The sequence below is a fragment of the Spea bombifrons genome, chromosome 4 (genome assembly GCF_027358695.1).
Source record: "Spea bombifrons isolate aSpeBom1 chromosome 4, aSpeBom1.2.pri, whole genome shotgun sequence".
In the NCBI taxonomy this organism is placed as follows: Eukaryota; Metazoa; Chordata; class Amphibia; order Anura; family Pelobatidae; genus Spea; species Spea bombifrons.
The window spans coordinates 64058056-64082722 of NC_071090.1; the positions used below are offsets into that span (position 1 = coordinate 64058056).

A 24667-nucleotide genomic window follows, 5' to 3' on the forward strand; every position below is an offset into this window, starting at 1 on the left:
ACTGTAAATAAAAGATTTAAACTATTCTGCTCAAGCACCCCAGTGATACAAAGTGATTGATTTCTCTTCACATGAAATTCGTGGTAACATAAGTCACAACCTGAATTCAGGTGTCTCATGCAGTTTAATGTGCTTTTGTTGAGATGTTGAGTAGAACTATAAAGAGTTAAAGGGACAATCAAATTAAATTAACTAATTTGTACCAATAATAGTACTGTATCAGACATATGTTCTATAAATTAATGTTGCGATCTATGGATCTATAGCTAAGAAGTGTTTGCGATATATATATATATATATATATATATATATATATATATATATATATATATATATATATTACATATATCACATACATATTAACCACTGGAGTTATTTAGCTTATATATTCATATTTTTATACACAGTTTTATATTCACTAAATAGGCATATTGATTTTGTTCTTGAGTAATCAAGACTAATATAAAGGGTCTATTATGTAATGTCAATTTCATGGTTGGAACCAAGCATACATAAGTATGAAGTCAAGTATTGTCAACACGGATGGTGTTTTAGCAAATATAAGTATTTCTTTTATATATTTAACATTTTACCCTATTGGACTACCAGCTGTAAAAATGTATTTTGTCATATAATGTGTTTCTGTGCTTTCCTCATTAAACACCCAAGTAAACATTTTGCATGATGGAAAATATTAACTATAATTGCCCTGACCTCTATATTGTTTATTGGGTTAAGCCTCTGCTTGCCACCTGCCTGACCTCTACTGCTCTATTGGATTTACCCTTTGTATGCCTTGAAAGAGTCTGGCCACTTTGTTCTCATTTATGAAAATTACTAGACTGAAACTGATGGAAAGATCCATTCACCGTGTCACTCATCTCGTGGTATTTTGGCTCTTTTTAGCACAAGTGCACAAACAAATCTTTAATCTTTATAGTGATATTACTGTTCTTAATGTACTTGGACATCAGATATATAAGCAAAAGAAAACAACCTATAAATTATTACACTAAAACTAAAGACTGGATTCTTATTTAATATAATATTAATCTTTTTGGCATTATATTTATTTGTATGCTAATCAACTATTACATTAGCTAAAGAACACTACTTATATATACAGTATACTATAAAATAAACATAAATCAAATCCCTGAAAACACATTAAGTAATGCCATTTAATACTTAAATTACATTTACTTTGTATATCCTTTCTTATGTATTATTTTACCTGGAAGAAGACTACTCGCCTTAGGAAAACTCTGCAGCTCCAGAGCTGCAGCATATAGCCCCACTCAATTCTCTACACTCCATGCTAGTTTTGGTGGTTTGAAGGCGCCAATCACTGGCAAGAAAAAGCCCCCAATTGAAATCCAAGAATACCTCTTTGTATTTGAATGCAAAATTAGGCAATTAACAGATAACGCCTCATAACTTGGCTGGAGTGGAAGATTAAACAGAACATCTTCCCAATATATATATATATATATATATATATATATATAAATATATATATATATATATATATATATATATATATATATATATAAATATATATATATATATATATATATATATATATATATATATATACTTCTTCTTGTATGTTCTTATGTATATTATTTTTGTAGCACAGGGACATGGAAATCATCCATGTACAATGTGCTTACAGCTACTAATATAGAAGTTAATATCAATTCTGTATAAAATTTATATAAATGTCTAATTTTAAACAAAGATTAAAACAAATATATTGGAAAGTTTGTAATGTGGTCTAATTCAAATTTGAAGAACTCAATCAACTCATCCTACTGACTTAAATGATGATTTTCAGTCTATTTTCCAGAAAAGACTGCACGTAAAATAACTTCCTAGACTATCAGCACTTTAGCAATTTCCCAAGCATAAGAACAATACAATGTATCTTAAGCAACGTAGCAGAAAGGATAAGGTAATGCCTATATCAGATTCAAAGGCTATGCTTTGATTTTTTTTCCTTCCCATGTCTTGAAGATCTGAAGACACAGCTGCTTTACAGGGAGTGTTTCCAGCTTCCTTTCAAAAAAGATGCTGGGCAGAAAATGCCTGATGTCTTATTTTAAGACAAAACCCAAAAACATTCCCACCAACACCCTTTCCCTAACATACTTTAAGATGAAAAAATAAACCCACCCTTGCATGATACTTTTTCCATTTTAACTTGCTAGTTACTTTTAGACCAATGGCTTTTAATTCCCCAACACAGCACTCCAATAATTGCAGGTTCAACATTGTTCTTTATGATACTAATAAGTAATAATATAACTGATAATAGTAATTAGTAATATTTCATATTGGAAAATATTTATTAAAGAAAACAATTTATTGACCAACATACATGTAAGTTCATAGTTTGCTATTCCAGAAATACTTTTAGACAAAGCTGATTAAGGCAAACCCAAGTTGAATCACTTTCTTTACCCTATTTCTAATGCTTTTACCCATTTCTCATTGTGCTGTGAATATAAAGCCTGCTTATTTATTTTTTAATGTATTTATACAGTCCTCTATACATAAAGAAATAAAACTGTTGATGAATGTAAAGATGACCCTGCCTACGTGCTCTTGACAAGTGCCTAGTAGAGAGTCTCCTGTTGTTATCTAATGCAATATATGTTTTAGCTTCTTTCATCTAGACTTTAGAAAAGTTACGGTTTCAATGGAGAAAATTATATCATCTGGTTTTATCACAGTTCACAATTCACGATATATGTATTTGTATATTGGAGCAATTATGATAAATTAAAGCTGATTAATAGATATTACTGACATACCAAACATGTTCCATAAATCCAACACAAATCTGAAATATATTTTCAATGGCCTTTCGTTATTTTCTTAAATAACAAATCATTGGTTTAGGGGCTAAGAAAGAATTAGGATTTGAAGGGCAGGCTAGTTTGAAATATTATATGACTGTATTAATAAACCAAGCCCGAAATAGGAAAAAATATTACAAATTAGTAGTATCTAATTCTTTATACTCAAGCTTCCATAGTAATTATCAGCCGGATGGTATGTGACCCAAAATTAATATTAGAGCCTTTTGCTAGTCACAGATGGTGCACATTTAATGCCTGGCCCGGACTATATAAAAAGTATGTGTTTCATTCCATCCATAACACATAAAAATTTTGTTCTGTATGGAGCCAAAATGAACCATATTTTGCACATGATACTAAAACATTGCTTTTACTCTCTGTTTACATCCTAAAAAAACGGTGACTGAGTTGCTCCAGCAGGACTTGATTAATATCAGTAACATGTTTTCTGTTGACTAATGGCTTGTATATATTTAAGTGGTATACGTTTTGGGGTTCAGCCAATAAAGCCGCTAATTTGGCTTGATGACTAGACTAATATAAATAAGAGTGAAAAAAAGATGATTTGCCACTCTTTGTGGCCCCTACTGTGCTATTTTATTGATCTTCCTGGCACCAAATGTTTGATGTTCATTTATTAAAATACCGATTAATGGCTTCCAACAGTAGGAATTCCCCTTAATGTCTACAATATGCCCATAAGCCTGTTTTGTAATTGACTAGGTGCCAAGTTTTTCGTGTCTAGAATTTGTTAATTCACATAAATTATGGGGTTTTCCATTCTTTCACAGCGAAAAATTGCTGAGAAAACGTATAATATAATGTGCCTGCTGTGATCACTAATGCTACGCTTTTATTGCGCAGAATAAAACCTTATTGTAAGGTTTTCACATAATAATAATAATAATACTAGCACTTTTAATAGGTTACAGCTTGAAGTCTGGAGTACTCTCTTATTATAATGGTAGAACGTGTTACTTAAAGTGGATTAACCCCTTAATGACAAAGCCCGTACATGTACGGGCTCAAAATGCATTGTTTTCAAAGGGTTTTGGGACCGCCCATTGTCCTTAAGGGGTTAAATGTTTTAAACTGTAAGCACCATGCCTGGATATATGTCGTGGTTTTAGACGGGGCTTTACGAAAATGTTTATGCGATTTTCAGACCTACTGATAGGTGTGCAACTGAGTAAAGGATTTAATAGAAAAATATTTTATTTACACAAATTAATTTATAAATATCTTTTCTGTTGTTTCTATGCGCTCATACCCAGCAAAAATTCTAGAATGTTCCTAGCGCTCCTAGGAAAAAAAAGAGACATGGGGGTTTGGGTCCCAAACACAAAAAAAAATATATTCATGGCACAAAAAATATTTTCTGATGATAAATTGCTTACTCCAAGAATGTCTTGTAGTAAGGCTTATATTGTGTTTAGTTTTTTCTTCTGTTGTCTACAATAACTACTCTACAGAGCACTGAAATATAATATGTTGCAGAGGCATCTTCCAGTATGCAAAAGAATAGGACTGCAAATGTAAGTAAAATAAATGGCTTTCTGCTGCAACAATATATTTTCTCCTGCCTTGACTTCTATGCCTCAGGGCAATGCATTCCAAAGACGGATTTTAAGGTTCTTAATAGGTATTATTTAACTACTGCAATTACCATGTTGCTTGTCAAAATCTAGTATTCACACAATGCACGCTGAAGGCAGCATTGTGAAACAGACCAATTAATAAAAGCTGATTACTACATACTGTAGCTCTTCCAGAAGCCTCAAATTATATTTTAATACAATTACGAATAATGAAATAGAAGCGGTTTAAAGAGATGCCGTCATTTTTTTTTTCTTACATACATATCTTCCTACAGATATTTACATGATTATTTCTGGGGTAAGAAATGAACTGCGAGGTGCTCAGTGGGTTACACAGCTTTTAATCATATGCATTTTTCTTTAGAGTAACAAGACTGACTACTATGTGTTCCTCTATGGTAGAATCGTGATGCCCTTCGTTGTCTTTTTTCAACTTGGTGAGTAATTGCTTTGTGTCCTTGTCGAGTTATTCTTACTTGTCTTCTCCTTGTTTGGATTGATTTGTTTGTTATATCATAGTCCTAATCTCTCCAGTGTATTTCTTGCTTTACTGCTCTTCTTGCCAGGAGATTATTCTGCGGTTCTGATCTCTTGACTGCGTAACATTGCTTAGATTCCGGCTCATGTATAGCCTGCTGTAACGGCAAACGTGGTAGCTAAATTTGAATGTCTACACAAGCCATAGTCACCTTTGTGCTCTTAGCTAATGTCCCTCTGTATTTTCTTGTCATTTTTCCTTTTCCTTTCTGTGGAAGTCTTTTTCATGATGTCCTCCATCTCATCCACCCTGCTGTAACTGTTTCTGAACTTTTTATCTCATTTTGTTTGCGATCATTCTTATTTATTCGTAAAATGTATTGTGTTTTGTGCTTTTTTTAGGCTTTTTATCCCTCTGTTTTACATGAATGTTGTTGATTAGCTGGTGTCCTTAAAATGCCAAGGCCAATTTTAATCCCCAGTCTGGCCCTGTCTCCACGGCACACTAGAATTATCAGTGTTTTCTGATACAATGTGAACGTTAAGATTGGAAAAAAAGGTGTTTCGCTTTGCTTCTGGCAACAGTGCAAACATCTATACTTATCTAACATTTCTGTCCCTTCTTTATAACCTTTCTAACTGCCTTCACAACAGACATGGCCTAAGTTAACTAAACCATTGAAGATTCTGCCAGGGAATACCCACAAGAGTTTTGTGTCTCCAGTAACTTATGTAATGGTTTACTCATTCTGCAGGGCTTTAAACCCTGCCGAGACCCAACAAGCCAGGACACATGGAACTATTCGAAATATATTAGTATTAGATCAACCATGCGCAACGTGTCCATATGCCTTGTATTAGCACAGTACCCCAATTAAGGGGTTGATCACAAATTAGTAAACATTGGCCAGATATAATACCAGACCTAAATTCACAAGATGTAATTGAAGAGCAATCCTCCCACAGACTGTAATAGGAAAGAATGAGATAAGGGCAGTGATACATTTTATCTCTATTAATGAATATGGCCCAGTTTGTTAGCCCACATTGTCTCACTGCAGCCTATAATTGTTTAATTACTTCTATTTTATCTCAACCATTTAATTAAGCCTGTTATGGTAAAAACAAAAAAAAATTGTTTTCAATTTAGGGTTGCATTCTTTTATGTTCCATTAAATACTTTTTAAATATTAAAGTATTAGATTGCCAAATACATATGTACAGAGGTAATGGTGCTACATTTAAAAATGCATTTAGTTTTTTTTTGGTGAATGAAATATTAAGTGTTAAGCCGAATAAAGGATCTTTTAACGTTTTACGAAGCCTACCTAAAAATACTACTTACCGCACACACAAAACATTTAAGTTAATGTGAGTAAAGACAGATGAGGCTTCATAGAGAAACAGCCTGGTAAGCATGATCATGTCATTAGGTGTGGAAAGCATTCCTGACCCTTTGATAAATGGATCAGTGCTTGTGAGAGCATGGTCGATCATATAATGCTGACACCATGGATGGTTTATCATATTCTGCCAACACTGTCGGGTACAATGGCTGCATTATCTCCTGTTTTATGAAAGATGTATAATACATTTACTAATTGCTTATATATTATGTTTAAATCCATTAACTGCAACCAAAGAATGCAACAAAAATCAGTGTATTTGTTAAAAGTGAGAAAGCTACATAGAAATATAGAATTTGAACCCTTTTGGCAAATCTAGTCTGCCTGTTTTTCCTAATGTAGAGATTCAAACCAAAGTTCAGTCCTTGGTCTCATCCTAGATTTATGATAGACATCTGTCTACGCTATACATGTTTAAATTCTCTCAATGTATTAACGTCAACCTCTTCTGCTGGGAGTCTGTTCCAATTATCTACCACCTTCTCTGTAATGTAAAACGTCCTTACATTCCAGCTAAACGATTAAACTAGACAATTTTATGCAACCCAAGTTCTAGGAAAGAAAAAAAAATCTAAAGCACAGTTGTAGTAAAATTATAGTTTATATGAAACAAGGGTTACATTTTAAAACATAAGCCATAATAAGAACATAAATAAAAACAATAAAAAGGCTTTCACTGACATCCTATTTTAACTGCTGCATTGCCAGCATATAACTTTCACATTGCTTCTAATCTTCATACAAACCACAACTGATCCCCTGGCACAGAAATTCCATATCTTAACTCAAAAGAAAACAAAATCCCATTGTGGATGTCTTGGGTTTCCCATTTCTTTTGGCACTTTCTTATCTATGCCATCTACATTTTCCATGGAGCTCTACATTACAATTCTGTCATCAATCACAGCCACAAAGAAAACTCTGCGCACATTATTATAACCTGTATCAAAAATCTTAACTGCATTTTATGGCACCATAATTATATAGAAATATTAGATTAACATTGATTAATGTACCAAAAAAATTTACTATATTTTTTATATATATTTTTTTATACCCCCTAGTTAATAATCTGGATATTATGAACTGCATAGCAGAATTTTATATACTATGCAGTTCCAGAAACTCCAATTGTCTCCTCATTACAGAAAATAAATTATCCTTAAGAAAACCAGTTGCCAGTACTGTCAAGCTTGACATGCATGACTCTGGCTTGAACAGTTCCTTGACCCAGAGTGGTAACTACCAGAATATAACAAGCCCCAATCAGCACAGCATTAAAACTAAGGATTTCAATTTCAGCTTGAGGTTGTTTGTCATTGTCAATTTCCAGAGCTACTGACATTTATTTTATTTTTTAATGTAATGTTGCTATTTTTGTTGCACTGTGTAAAATAGGCTTGCAAAAGGGCATCAGCTGACCTGTCAAAAAGAGGATAATCCTGATGTCAGCAACTTAATTCCACATTGAGTTTTCAGCAGTTGCACTGATCCATATACATTAGTTGTTAAGTATCACGAAAAGTGATAGGAGAGGACACATTTGGCCATTAATGGGCCAGTAATGGAAAAGGTTGGAGATCAATGCTATTAAAAAGTGTGTGTTCACCAGGGGAGGGCTCGCAGTCTAAGGCCTAGGGGGCAAGTCTAGTCATGTGGCCCGTTGCACCACGGAATCAGCCCACTATCCATGCCCATATTTTCCTGATTTTCTAATGCATATTGATGTTATGTGATGGGATTGGGAGTTCATCAGTACACTTAAAAAAAAGCCCAAAGCCACAATTTAGTGCCACCAATGCTTTTTGTTAATAAAATACGCGGATTGAAATAGAGTAAATAACACAAAACCTTTACATTTAACGTTTGGAAAAGTGTTCTCGAGATAAGCACTGATATTTGGCCAATGGCTGTATTGGAGATGACCAAGTGGCCCCGGGACTTTAAGGCCAGCCGCTGGTAAAAGATGTACGCATGCCCCACGTGGCTACGTGCATCAAGCTATGTTCCGCAGGACTATTAACTCTCCATTTAAATTGTGATCCTATGAAGTTGTCAAAAAGTTACATATTCTAAACATTTCAGACATTAAACAGGTCATCGTCTGACTTCCAGTAATGCCTTAGACCTTTATAGTGGAAATAAACTGCTGAATGGCTTTCCTACTTTGCATTTCTACTTTTACCTGTTTAAACACTGTGTTCCATCTTTTGGGTCATTTTTGTTTTGCAAAGCTGTGACATGATTAGTCTTTTGCCTGATGGGCTCCCTAGCTTCAAGGGCTCAGTAACTAAATGTTTACAGTGCCAGGTCCTGCCTTGGACCAAAAAAGGCACTGGCATTGAAATCATGTCACCCCACTAATTAAACAATTACATGCTCTCTGCTTATTAAATAGACCCTAGAATAGGTCTAGAAACTCTTTGACCAGCCCAGGCCTGGACAGAATCATATGGGATATACTGCACAAGCACTACAAACAGGAAGTAAACCATTATATCTCAGTATTAGTAGAGGGTGTAAATGACTGAGATGCTTTAACTTCCCCGTTTAGCACGCACCACATACAACACATATATTTCATTAGATAGAGGTAGATGTCATGCAGAGCTTTGACACGACAAAGATTTATATATAAAAAGTAGACAACACTTCAGTAAAGTAAAATCAGATGTTGGGAGGCTGCAGTTAAGGAGGTTGGGCTCTACAGTCCTGGGGCTACTGTTCAACATGCTTGTTATGCACTTAAGCAGTCGTAGCCCAGGGAAGAAGCTGTTTTCACCACAGGCTTTCAAGCATTAATCTGTCATGTGTACAAACTCAGGGAAAGTGGGTAGATTCCATACCCCAGGGATAGGCCTGTTCTAATAGTGGGTTATGCTTGGTGAAACGTCACGTTGGGGCTGCTTTAAAACCATCAGTCTTCACACCTTATTTTAATTAGCATAGTTTTAAAAGAATGAAGAGCAAACTTCAAGCGACTTGCATATTAATATGAGTGTTGAAACCGCCAATGCGATGTAAAGATGAAAACTACGCTTCACCTCAGCATCTTGACTTCATTACATATAAGGAATTTGTCTCCTGCTCACATTCCAACACACTGATATGATAGAAATATGGATTTTATATACAGCATGAAAATATGTGAAAAAACTCAGTTTTTCTTGACATAAGAAATTATTGTGATTTTACAATACATTTACATTCTTTTGTTTCATTGTTATATGGACTATTTAAATCATACTATGTGTAAAGAAATGGTGTACAGAAAAGAATTTTCTTAATTTGCTTAATAATTTATGTTAAACGTTAAACAGTCTTATACGCCTTAGGTTCCATCCAAATTTGAGAGAAGCTTGCTCCAATATAGAAATATAGCATTTGACGGTAGATAAGAACCATTTGGACCATCTGGTCTGCCCCTTTTTCCTGATGTAAGATTTTTTAAGTTTTTCTTAGATTCAGGATAACCATAAAATTAGAGAAATTGTATTCTGTATCTTCAAAACAGTATATATATATATATATATATATATATATATATATATATATATATATATATATATATATACATATAGATATATATTATAGTATCCCCTTAAGTTTATGTGCATGATACAAAAGATAGTTTCCAAAAGTCATTTTCATCTCCTCAATAAGTGCCTAGGAAACAACACAACTAATAATCACCTATGACTGATCCCATAAGATTAGCTCAATTGTCATGGAACACGGTAATTCTTCTGCTATCACACTAACGTGTCCCTTGATAATGTTTGGAGTTGTAGTGTATTGACGCTGCTAAATGCATCTGTGATCTGGAACCAGTAAAGGATCGGGAAGAAAATAGGAGAGAAGCATCTCAGAAACCTTTCATCCTTTATTCTTTGTCTACTGCCTGCTGTCAAAAAATAGCGTGGAGTTTCAGTGGAAACATTGTTCATATAAAAAGGTTTTGTATTATTAAAGATGATATTCTAAACAAAGGAAATTCAGTAACATGTGGCCTTAAGCAAAGGTATTTAAAAGAACTCACGTTACCCCTTAAGAAAACGAAGCAAAGGACTACATTTTTATACAAGCACCTGCTGTTCCGATAAGTACAACTTGAAGGAGTATCTAGTACAGAGAAATAATAACCTTGCACCTGGTGCTTTTTTGAGAAACCGATAATTACAACTCACTCATTTTAGGCTGAGTCATGGTAATATTTACATATTCCCTCATCACTAGGAAGTGGTTTTATTTTTATCCAAAGGTGTGTAACGAATATATGCACAGTCAGAATATTTACATACAATAAAAGTAATGTAACTATTCTTGATAAATGGTAAATTTTAAAATTATAAATTGCGTAGCCCCTGCATAAACGGAAAAATATACACAGATGGTTTCAAAGGAGCTGCCTGGACTAAGTATAGAGAACAGTTTAGGTTTCACGTTATTACAGTGCAGAGCAGTTTTTATGACATCACATGAGGTATGCATAAAGAATAGTGCAAAATAATAATAGTGGAGCGGTCAATATCATGAACTCCCTGGTAATTGTCCCATTTACCTCTCTGGGATTACATATGAAGTAAAACTTTGGATCAATGTATGAAAAACTAAATGTTTTGTTTTGGGGTTTTTTAATTGGGTTCTACCTATTTATTCTTTTTCTTGGAACTTTATTTTTTATTATGGTTTCAAATTATTAGCAAACAGGCAAGGTCACTCACATCATATATCTCTGCTTTGTAGAGCATTTGCAACATGCATTTGCTATAAGTAGTCTGTTGCATTTAGATATAAAAATGTGCAGTACAATACACAGGGTTATAATCTAATGCAATCTTTGTAGGAAGATTGTATGGGTGATATTGTCAATTGAGGAGTTAAGATGTATCATGCCACGGGCACACAAAATACATAAAATATTTAGTTTGTTTACATTAAAGTAGGGGTTTCTGAGAAATAACATGGTTTTCATATATATCTTCATCTGTAGTTCTTTCCCGAGAAAAATGCTGATTAAAAACACACATTTAATAGTAATTGCTAACCAGTTACTGGACATTTTAAATTAGATTTACTTATTCCCTTTATGTTTCCATGGGGAGCTACAATTGTGTTGATCATTGTGGTTATTTGTCAGAAAACACTAGAAATTCATTAAAGGGAAGTGCTGCATAATCCAACTAGCTATGCTATTTGCCAAAAGTCCCATTTAAGAAAATGGCAACATTTGGGATTGACTTTAAAGTGTTACATTTTCCTTTGAGTGAGTCAGATAAATGTGACATGGAATGTATGCTTTTTTGGGCTTTGTTTTACTAGACAAAAAAGGAAAATCCTATATCCGCAGAAAATCAATTCAATTTTTAATTTTTCCATTAAAATGTGAAAAATATGATATATCGTACATGAGTAACTGCAGAAATGTCTGTAATCTATGTATGGCTGCTGTCGGATTTTTTTAATCAGTTTACCACTGATTCAGACAAAATCATATTATGTAATTTATGTCAAGTGCAAAAGATGACCATATGACCTACGACTAAGATCAGAGGTGCCGCAAATGTGTTTTCCATTGCAGTATGCATAGCAATTGGCTTTCATTTCCAAAGGTGATAAAAACATCCCTTTTCCACTTCTGTCATAATCTGTAAATTCATTCCATGCTGTATCACAGCCAGGCTTTCCAGTTTGTGTATGTGTGATGAGGAATAGATATTGGGAGCCGAACACTATCCATGCCTCCAGCAAACAGCAACATGCTCTTTATTGTTTGACAGGGGAAAACAAATACAAAATTAGGAACTGATGTATAAAATATATTACGTAATATCTTTGCAAAAGAGAAAAAGAAAAACAAAATGTAGTATATATATATATATATATATATATATATATACATAAATGTATTTGATTATATATATATATATATATATATATATATATTCAATTGCAGAAAACCCAGTGTAACTGTAAGTGAAGAGGGGAAAAAATAAGTTTGAGCTCAGTGTACCAGCAAATGTTTAAGCAAATGTCCTGGTAATTTAACTAATTTAGTAGACAGGCTAAAAGTGAGTTAAGACAACCAATGGAGAGTACTGCAGCTGGACCGTGCAAGGTTAGGACAATAGAGCAAATATTTCCTCTCCCACTGTCTTCTGTTATGCAGTGTTTTCTTCTTTGATAGTGTAGTTTATATACAGATAGTAATCAGTATTGTCTCTTTCTTGAAGTTCTTTCCTTCACTCCCCATTAATCTTACTCTGCTTTCAGTTCATATCTTATCGATGTTGAGGATTCTTTTAGTGTCTAGGTCTATGAAGAGACTGAAACATTGACCTTTCTCTTTTGCTATCACCTCAGTAAGAAATGTATAAGAGCTGTAAGTCTGCCTTTAATCACACATACACAATGATTTATTTAGATAAAATACATGCACACACAGAGGTATGTTAAATAGCTTTTCTAGAATTGTATATAGCCACACATAACAAAAAATATAAACCCAATGGAATGAAGTGGTGCAGAAATCTATATGCACTGCACTACTTTCATTCACTTGTAAGATCTTTTCCAGCACATTAATAGTCTAAGAAACAGTGAGCTTGATTCAACGAGCAGCCTTAAATCCAGATTTATGAAAGAAAAAAAAAAGTGCTAAAACTATAACCACTAGCGAGCAATTTAGCTTCCATGCACACAGACAGGTAACAAGCACATACACATACTGTAAGATCTCCCTTTCCAAGTGCTGAAAAAGTTTGTTAATTTCAGTTCAAAATGTTGAGCATTTCAACATATACTAAAACTACAGAAATTAACATTTACAAACATATTAGTAATATGACATTAAATGTTACCTCTAAATTCTTCTTTAATAGTGGTTAATGCTTAAATCTCACACAACTTTTTAAAATTGGAATAACCGTTGTGATAACAGCCGCGTTATTATTAATACTTTTATTTCTATTACGGAGAGCAGCTGAGGGTATTGCTAACAAATAATAGGGTAATTAACTTTTGGGACACATGAAAACTCTAAAGTCTAGATATTTTATTTTATTCCTTATTTTTGTTTTCTTGGTTAACCATTTTTTTTATCGTATTGAAAACAACTATATACAGAATAAAAAAACCTATATTCTAAAGTTTTGTAAATGTGAAACAGACACTGGCATTTAAATGAGAAAAAGCCCCCCCTCCCATGACAAATTCAGATCAGGTGTTCCATTAGCAAAATCTGTTGGAATAGTCAACCAAGCTACCAAGGAACAGGAAACTGTTATTGAGAATATCTATATAATTAAGTGATTTATAAAAAGGATATTTATTCCAATGTTTGTGCAAGTTTTCATATACTTTCACTGCTTAGTGTCCATAACTTTTATGAGCAGTTTTCAGCCTAAAAGTATAGTGACCTCCGTGGTGGAGTCTTATATTAGCGTTAAATGATGGTTTCAACATGTAACATATGGAACATATTCAAATGGTACCCCATACTGATGATCAAACCGTGCTGCTAGAGTTGTGCTTTAATGCCCTTTAGTTAAGTGATTTCTCACTGAAGTTGTTCCTTTTTTCGGCAAGTCAATGACATTTTAATATTTTGGCAACCGTATTGCAAACAGGTACAATATGCTTTCAATGAATGGATGCAGGGAACGCCTCTAGGATCTTTCCTTCATACTATAAAAAATACCCTTTGTTAAAAAGGAAAATTAAATCAAAAGCACGTTTTGAAACAATGAATCTCCAAGTGTCATAAAGTATAACTATGTGAAGAAACGAAAGGTCTAAACTTTGTCACTCAATCTCTCGACTAGTTAAAACCTAGACATTTACTATGTGATGAAAAATACTAAAATAACTATGAAAAGGACCTAATCATAACAAAAATATATGATTTCCATGTATATTATACAAAGGTGACTATTTAAATCATGTGGAAATTGGATTTCCAATATGTTACATTTTTTCCCCACTTCATTAAATGTAAAGTGTTTCTGGAATAGAAATATAGAAGTTGTTAAGCTGCAGACAACCACAGTTTTCCATTTTGAAAGCAACAGTCACAATTACTTAACCACAGTAAGAAGGTCCGTGGACAAACATTTTAAATCCTTGCATGTGGTGTAGGTCAGACTGGGTCAAACCAATGTTCCATATTCTAACTTTACACTGAGATATTATAAAATACTCAAAGGAAGTATTATGGACCCAAATGTAAGGAGTAGAGTCCTACAACATAAGATTGATTTATTGAATGATGTAAGTTAAAAACATACATATTTAGAAGTCTGTTTTACACTCAAGTTATTTCTGTTAAATAAGCAGCCAGCCCAAAGGGGAGCTCATCTAATTACGTGGATACATTACCTTATTAGCAGAAGATACATGAGATGTCTGGAAAGCTCCAATAATGATTTACTTCTCTAAAAATTTATAAGGGTACTGTATGTCCCACATTTAAAGTTAGTGCTGAAACTGAAACCATTAAAGGTTTTTAAACCCTTATGATTTGTTAAAGAGTATGCTCTAAGAGTTTTGTTATTAAGGATTTGGTGTGCCCATTTCTGCTGAAATGTCAAATCAGAGTCCAAACTTTCTGCACATTCAAGTCGTAGGCTATTTGTTATGGTCATGTACACTGATATAAATTTCATAGTAGTGTCAGATATGTACTCCACAAGCAAACCCAAAAAGCTCATACTGGTTTGTAAAATAGGCTGTTTTCTATCTGTAATTTAAAGATAAAGTTCTCAATGACTTAAAGAAATATTCAGTTTTAAGGAAAAATGGGGGAGATGTGCTGCCTTGTTTTACAGGTGTACTTTGCATTTTTACTACAGTGAGTTAATACAATTTATTAATGGGAAGACTTGTTATCGAAACATGATTGCAAAAGGAACAAATCAGTCAACTTTTCTGTTGATTGTATTGTTCACCATTTTGCAACCAAAAAATAAAGAATGCCTTTAATAATAAGAGATACACAACCTACAGCTATGCTATGGACCGTTCTAAGTTAAATGCAGTGCCTTTTGAATTTCTAAGAACATTTAGGTACATCCTGTAATTTACAAGCATGTAAGTTGAAAGAAAAACATATGTCTTAATAACATATTTAAGCTATCCCAAAGTGTTCCTTTTTTTTATTTTGATGAAAAGAAAACGGCAATTTATATATAGAGTACAAAATTTCAAGATGTGCAGAGATGTTTATATGATGTCTGAAACCAAAATATGTGTACAAATACACATTAGTATAATCTCCTACATACAATAATTACTCTCATGTGTTGGAAGAGCGTACAGTGTGGCTGAGTAGTAATACAGGAAGTATTCATTACAACAAGTCACACCTTTTGTCATCTTGCTGTTAATGTTTTCAGGCTGTTAAGTAAATATTTCAAAGGACTTAACAGTGTTTGAAATTCCAACTCGACACTTTTTTGTCTAGGCCGAGCTCAATTAACTGTCTTCTTTGTTTCAGTGACACATATTCATGTGTAAGTTAAATCTACCTGTTCACGATATAGCTGCAACATTATATCCTGAATAACTGGAGCAAAATAATGGCAAGTATGATATTTCTACTGACTGATCTACAATATTTGGGGGAATTAAACATTACTTAAATTGGCTCATGGGTTGATTTTGGCTCTTCAGTGTGAGAGTCATGATATGTTTCTGAAATTACTGAAACTCAGCCATACATTCATGTATCTTACACGTTCTATCCTAAGAAATCACAAACATATAGCCTTGGCGAGAAGTGTGCATTGTAGACATGTTTTGGTATATACTGGACTCTGACTGGATACACACTGCCGTGTATTATGTTTTCATATTCACACAGTACACGGCCAGGCATATCCAGGCGGTGGCCACACTGCAGCATTTCTACTTAGGGGCACTAAAAAACTACAGCCACCCTTGCTAGCACTGCTCTTCAAACCATGACCCACCATTGCTCACATTACATAAACATTACATCTATAAAGGAAGCAATGCATGCTAGCATTTCCTGTTGGTGTACATAGGTTACTTTATTCCACTGACCCTTGAAATGGTATGCATATCTCTTGAGACTATCTATTTTTACTATCACTGCCATTTCTCCTTATACCCCTGTTTGTATGTCACTTATTCTCATGTAGTGTTATTTTCCATTGTCCTCTTTTCCAACACTGCCGCTAGAGTATCATTGCCCTTAATGTTACACATTCATCAACGATACCTACTACACAGGAATGGTCCAAGGATTAAAATTGGCTCTGGCAAGAACATACATGCAACCTCCTGCTAAATACACTAAATACACATCCAGCAGGTCAATACGCATTAAATGACATGATAGGCAGCACAAGTGACCATAAAGGTATACATGGGATGAATCGTCAGAAACTGTCCCCACCGTATATGTCCTCGGTTTGAACGATGGCTGGTATGAACCTTTCCACTAGCAATATTCAAGAAAGTTTGATAGACAAGCCAAGTGCACTATGGTATATATATATATATATATATAGTACACAACTTATGTCTTGAACAGGTCTAGAAAACATCTGTGAAACTAGTTGAGTGGAGTCTAGAATGACCAGCATTTCTATTATATTGTATACTGTGGTTGATGGTAGGAATTATTTAAACAAATCTGCAGTTTTTAAGTGTCCTTCTCTTGGTCCTTTGTGATTCTTTTCATTCGTATTAGTTGGGGTGTTTTTTGTTTTTTTACTAACTGAGAAGCAACTGTTGTGGCATCTAGACAGAGAAATGTGTTAAGGAAGCTGCCCGTACCACCTGTTAATGTCAGCCACCTACACAATGTTGTTACGAAAGCTGCACTTACTTTCCTAACTTACTTACTCTCCTACTTATTTGGGAAGCCACTACATAATCCCTGCTATGTTTTGGCAAGGAGTCGTTATGTTCACTTAGGCAGCAAGCCATCCAGCTATGACATATTGCCTTCGTTCCTGGGATGATATGTTTTACATTTTTCCTGTCACCACATATGACATGCCATAATGGAATGATGCAAAACCTCCAACTAATATATTTCTGTTTATTATTCTTTTTTTTGAAATAGGGGTATGCAGGAATTTCCAGTCACTAAGAGGAACCATATTGTTTTCCATATATGAGATCTTACTATCCATTTTGCTGAAAACAGGTACTTAAACATACCACTCAAGGCACCAGCGAAGCACAGAAACCACAGACATGAGGAGTCTGCCTCTGATTTTATCTCAGATGCTAATCCCCTGCCATTAAGCTACACATACCAAAATAATACTTTGCTGTATGTTTGCGACAGGCCGGATGGGATTATTATTTTAGAAAAACCTTTAGGTATACTTCCTATTTGGTAAAGTAAGTTCAAAGGTTATTAAAACAAGTACTACTTAAGGAAGAAAAGATGATTTCTTTAGCAGGTACAGTACAATGCATCACAAACTGTCAAACTGAAACACATCTGGATATGCCATCTTAACATGTATTCTCATGGGGAGCTCATTACCTCGAGTTTTAAATACTGAAATGTGGGTTTAGAGTTTGAGAACTGGGAGCAGGAGAACAGATAAATAGTATTCTAATGGCAATATAATCAGCAAAGGAATAGTATTTGAGATAGGTTGGCAAAGGTAATACTTCATTCACGGCTACTCCCTACTAAAGAGCCTATAGAAAGGTGAAGACACAAACTATAAAGCTATAGCTCAGATATGAAGTTCACAATTTGTTAAAATGAAAGTAGAATTATTAATAATAAAAATATTAAAAAAAACTAAAACAGAACATTTTCTGACATTTTCTTTACCAACTCACTATCTCACCATTGAACTGCAATACTCACGACCCTCAGCCTGAATAAATCTGTCCAAAAGAATGCTAAAGATTCATTAACATTTATAGTTCAACAACTGGATAGCAATCTTTTGGCTACCTCACATTTGTTAATTATGTTTATAGTGACTTTTTTTGCACAGATTATCCTTGTAAATTAAGCCTTCCTATTGCTGCTATCCCACTGTTTTTTCTCTATTTCCTTCCTTAGTCTTTAAGTTAATAATACATTTCCCATCATTACTGGTACAGACTGCTGTCTGCTCTTGCAACAGTAGTGAAGAACCAAAGGCATTTTGTGATCCTACACTTAGTGTCAAAAGGGTATAAGCATAATTGGTCATGGAGAAACCAATAAACAAAACTGGTAAGAAGGTGATTATTTTCCTTTAATTGCGTTCTTCACTTTCACAAAAAGAGACTGTTCATTTTTCTTACATGATATAGTTAGATACAGAGACAAGTTACATGTATTTATTTAACTACTTGATTCTTCCCAATTAATCACCATGGCAACTTAGTCAGAGTGCAATAGAAGTGGAATCTTTTAGAGATGTTTATTCTTCTACAAGTTATTAATTCCAGTGGCTTTACTTCTGCTACAATTCAATCCATCCCGTTAACAGGTTCTTTATTTATATAATCTTTGTAATTTAAATGTCATTTGACAGATGGTTTTTCTCTGAAATTATAACACAAAATTGAGAAAATTGCCAACACAAACCCACATCATTCCAAGATCGAGTTATGAGAAACAGGTATTATATGTAGATATTACCCAAATGGAAAAATACATGTAGTTCAAGATGATATAAGTATACCGTTTATTTTCTTTAAAATCTGTATTTATCAGGATAATTTCTTTTTTCTGCTTCATTTTTCAGAAACTAATCCATGCAAGAGTCCATCTTGCTTGAATAAGAGACTCCATTTTCTTCTTTATTCGGAAAAAAAAACAGATTTGTGCCTGCTGCCTGAGTTTGTTAATATGAGTATACAGTTTTATTTTATCTCCCTAAAAGAGTTAAAGAAACACTTCAGCCATCATATGAACAATAAGTAATGTGATAACCAAAGGGTCCTTTTAAATGTGGGTCTGCAGAATCCCACTGAATGCATTTGCTGCTTTCCTCACCCCCCAGCTATAGTTCAGCAGGACTATTCAGCTCCAGCTCTGGCTCGATGAACACAGGAATGGGAACCCTTTGCATTTATGCAGTAAGCACCCCCATTTCAATGAGGTGTCCTTTCTTGTTACTGGTTGGCTGCTTCAAGCATCCAATTAGGAGCATGACATCTCGGTACCATGGAGGTGGTGTCAGTGTTCATGCTCCCTAGGACACTTAAGTATCCATTTAAATGAAGCCTTCTTTATATTGTCGGTTAGCTTTTGACTTATATGGACAGTCAATTATAAATGTTGCTAGACTTTTACTTTGCTGAGCTGTACTTTGTGGTCTAGTAAGGTGTCTTAGATCTTCTCAGTCCACCAAAGTAACACTTGCCTTACAAAAGGATGTTATGGCTCAAAATACAATGTGGAGATAATACCAAATATTTTTTCATTATTCTACTCTTTTTAATACACGCAAATATAAAGGAGACCAGGCATTGACAAACTCACATAGTGCAGACTGGTATAATGCTTAAAGCTGCTTTTACTCATGCGTTCGCTATTTGTATTTTTAACCTTTCACAGCTGGTACACTTCACTTTGACTTACAATATCATCTCCTGTTGTATTTTTATGTTCTATGTAATTATTCTTGGAAGGAAGAAATGAGATGAATAAATCTTGTTTTAAGGCAATTCCAATGATTTCTTTCCATGGAATTTGCCCTGATGGAAACATTTGTTAGAAACATCTTTGTTCCTTTGGATTACGTCCATTAATTGAGGAATACCCTTGAATACTAAAACATATTGAAATAAAGAAATATACAGGAACTGTATACAAATATATGCGACATTGCAAAAGAAAGGCCACATATAAATGTATCTCCCAGTTCTTTCAAGCTACGTACCAAGTCCAAGTGACATGAGGTGCCCAAGTCAAAGCACCCCCAAAGCTGCTGGATCCACATGGAGCGTCTGAAGCCCCCTGAGTTGTATAAGGCATCTCTGGCAGACCTTAGACCACTCACCACTGATCTCCCTGCAAAGGTCATTAGGTGTAAGGCTAATCTGTTATAATTATATCTAAAACATTAGTAGCCACTAATATGGAAATACATACATATACTGTGCCTGTTAAAAAAAATTACATGTAATGTACATTGTAATTTCCCAAATTATTATATATATATATATATATATATATATATATATATTCTGCTTTGACGCCGTATGGTTACATTTTTTCTAAAAGCAAGCAAAACTGGATGTTTAAATGGATAGGAAGGAAGTGTCATGGTTGGGATTATGAGAGATAATTTATAACAAGCTGTAAAAATAAAGGTGATGTCTGATTATTTTTTTTTCTTCTACACCTTTACAAATAAATATCACAGAATTGTATAAAGCTTCCTGTGTATTCTCTGGTTAAATCCAGGAAACCTGATTAAAGTGTCACTTGAGATGCTGTGGAGTAGAGAATAAAACTGCAGTACTAATTCTAGCGAGCTCAAGATATTGGATTCTTGTGTCAACTGTTTCTAATATGCTGTAAGCCAAACATCCCCAAATCCGGTTCTTAAGGGTTACGGATGGGGCAGGTTTAATGGCTAACCCTTATAGGCACAGGTGGATCAGTTAGAGGATACGTGCTTTTGATGGTCACATTGATCTTAAGGACTAACATCTGACATGCCTGAAGTGAGCGAATAAATTATATATTAACAAACTTACATCAGGTTTTACAGATGATGGCAGCTTGTTTTGAAACAGGAAGGACGCGGGAAATGATTCACTATAAGACGCACATTGTACATCCAGAAACAATTGAGTTTTTAAAGTAATTTATCATACAAGCTACAAATTTAGAAGTTTTGGAGACATTTTGGGCAAGGTTTGATTCATCAGCAGAAAATGACTTGAATACGTTTGCAAACCTCATATAGAAGAAAGAATACTATATGAATAAGAAAACAACTACTTTTGAAGGAGATTTGAGTTTATTTTAACAATGAATAATTTGAAATGCTATTTACAGGTATTATATAACTTAAGTAACCATTGCCCACGTTATAAGTTTAGACAGTCTAAGTGTTTCAGATACCATGCTGGTAACATGATCTTCTTAAAAGAAAATATCGTGACCTTACATGGTACTTTCAAGGACCCAAACTTTTGGAGAAACCAAAGTCAGATGAGGAACAAAAGGCAAACATATCCAGGGGCTATTTTAAGAAACAGTACCCCTGACTTACATCATCTGTGTAAAGTGGCAAAAACCACTACCTGCTACCAAAGGAATGTGATGAGGAGACCCAGGGCAGGACTGGGCAAATTGCTACCCTCTAGCTGTTGGCCTACAACTCCTATAACCCTCAGGCAGATATTGACTAGTTGATGGTGCGGTTCCTAAAGTCCATCTGCAAGAGCATAAAGCAGCATTTTACTAGCACTGACAATGCTTATGTAAATAAGGATTATGACCATATGACATACAGACTGTCAGTGATAAAAATGTGATTTTAAATGTTCACCATCTTATTATTTGACTTTATATGGTACCAATAAATGAAAGAAACCCAAATACTGTAGGAAAAGGGCCATGCAGGCGAGCCAATACAATAAGCTTTAAAAGTAAGAAAGATATGCTCAGAGAACAAGGTTTTGGTTTTCCTTTAATCAAAAACATACTAACTAATGATATATTCAAGCAAATTTAGTTTTCCAAAATGCTTAATGTTCTTCTGCATTTTAATAGTAAAGTCAATTAATAAGATCTGTCGGATTTCACATCTTGCCATTCACTGTTTAGTAAATCTCCCCTATAAAATCTTTTCTACACCTTGGTTTTCCTTTCCCACTGACTGCAGTAGATATTCATAATAAAATATGTGTTTAATATCAACATGAATAAACTAAATATCACAAACATATAAATATCACAGCAAGCTCTTTATAAAAAAATTATTATGTGAAAAACATAAATACTGTATGCGATACAATTCACATAGATTCTGGAAAATACTTAAATAAAGACACAATGAGATTTTCATACTTGAACATTTTATTGATTTTTCTTTTTCCATACTGGTAGAAGTTATACATTGCTGTCGGTTGGTTTTTCAGCACAATAGAAAGAATCATAATTTATAGCCAATCTAGTAACTGACTGTAAGAAACCTCTAAATACCCAGTTAACTGTGTTTATGGTAGAGCATGCAGTGGGTATTAAACAATGCTACATTATGTAATAAAACGTTAAATACTCCATACTGGTTATGAGATTAGATGCAGTATTCATTTAACATTATAAATACTGTACTGGACTACAAGCCAGACATGAAAATAAATAAAGAGTTATTATTGCTGACAGATTCAAACTGGAATCCACTGACACCTTACACACCACATTATTTCAGGAACATATCCCACAAAGGGTTGTTAACCCTTTGTGGAAAATCAGGCTACATCTAGTTTAGCTGCGCATTGTTCAAGTTTATCATAATAGGACTCAAGCGACCTCTTCAGCAAACATATTTCTGAAAGCTTATGGAAGTGAATCAGTTGGGTCCTCATTCAAAAAAAATGGTCTTTTATAAACACAAATGTTATAAATTATTAAAGAATAAACATGTAGAAAAACACTTGCCCTGATAGTATCATTTGAAATAGTTTGATCGGTTTGATGGGATTGATTTAATCAATTAATTTGGGTGGGATTTTTTTTATTTGCAAAGGTTTTATTATTGGTATGTACGAATTTGTAGAGGATATTATGAATACCCTTATCACAATTTCTAGAATCAAGACTTCCTGATAATATTGATTACTCTACAATTTTTAGGATTATTTGAGATTTGCAATGAGTCATCCTGTAGTGAAAAAATATTTTGCCATTCAAACAGTTAACTAAAAATGTCCTTGGAAGTTGAGATTTCAGTCATCCCACATTTGCATGTGTAAATTTGCAGCCCAACCAACAGCTACATAAATATGAACCAGGCTATATTGTATTGACTTGCTTAATTTTACATAAACAAATGTGAGTCCTTACTTCATCCTATATATAGTCACCTTGTAGTAATGGGGTATTGTACCCTAAACATATGGGAAATGTATATATATAACTTTTCAATACAAGAGACAGAGATCACTGCATAAAACAAAAAAAAAAAAATACTTTCACCACTTAGTAATTTATATGGCAGACTGAAAAATGACAGAGCCTAAATTGCCCTTTTGAAACTGGTGTCCATAGGAAATGAGGTTTGGCAGGGATTTAACCCTTCATGAATCACTGTACAAATGTGTTTGGAACAAATGTCCTGCAACATGTTTGCAATGTGTTTGACATCATATTTGTTAGTAGAAGAAAAACAAGAAGCTGAAAAGCACTATTATTCTTCAAAACAAAATACTTACACATAACAACATTACTTTAACAAAAACAATTATATATGTTGTTAGAAAAGATGGTCGCCAAAGGAATGAGACAACAGAAAACTATAGATGGCATTCTTTAACTCTGCATGTGCCTTCTTCACTTGCCACATGTTTAAATGAAAGCCAGAGTGCTTAGAGTGAGGGGAGGTCCACTAATTGTAGGTGGCACATAATAGAATTTGCCTTTGAATGATGAATGGATTGACTTTACAAGTTATAGGAATCCTCACATCACATATAAGAGAATTCTGCTTCCTTGTCAATTATCTGCAATGAAGTTTATGGTCATACCACTTTATTGCTGCCATACCTGTTTTCATGAACAATTGTTTTATTGAGAGAGGAGGGGAAACCCTCAGAGCCAAACAAAACCTCCTTTTAGTTTTCAAGCAAGCCTAATAAATAAAGTATAGTTGATTGTGTTGCAATGACATGCAATGACAGGTCTGGTACTTGAAAAAAATATATTATATAAGTATATCTTTAAAAAAAAGTACATATTTTTTTTTATTTCTAAAATAAATAATTGGAGCAAAAGAGCAGAAAGAAAATCTTAATTATGCACTAAAAATTATAGGGCTAATGTATATATTGGCTTCCCCTATAATAATGCAATTATATATGTGTTTAAATACACTCAGTATGTTGTTTTAAAAGGAATGGAATGTGATGTTACTTTAAAATGGATCTCCAAGCAGCTACTTCTCTGAAATGAAGTGTGAAAATTGCATTCTGGTATCACAGATGTGTTATTCACACTTGTGTCATATCTTCCTATCACAAAGATGGTAATTCAGGGGGAAAAATGACGGAAGGTACATTTATAGCAGTCACAGCCAAAAATCCTTAAAAAAACAAATTTATCTTTAATTTGCTGATATTTTGCTGAAATATGTTTATTTACATGCAGATGTAT

At 33.9% G+C, this 24667-nt stretch overlaps 1 protein-coding gene across 2 annotated transcripts in view; it reads right to left on the reverse strand.

Moving 5' to 3' along the window:
* Nucleotides 1-24667, reverse strand: part of SEMA3A (semaphorin 3A) — a 109074-nt gene that overhangs the window by 83151 nt on the left and 1256 nt on the right. The gene's annotated exons all lie outside the window — the stretch shown is intronic.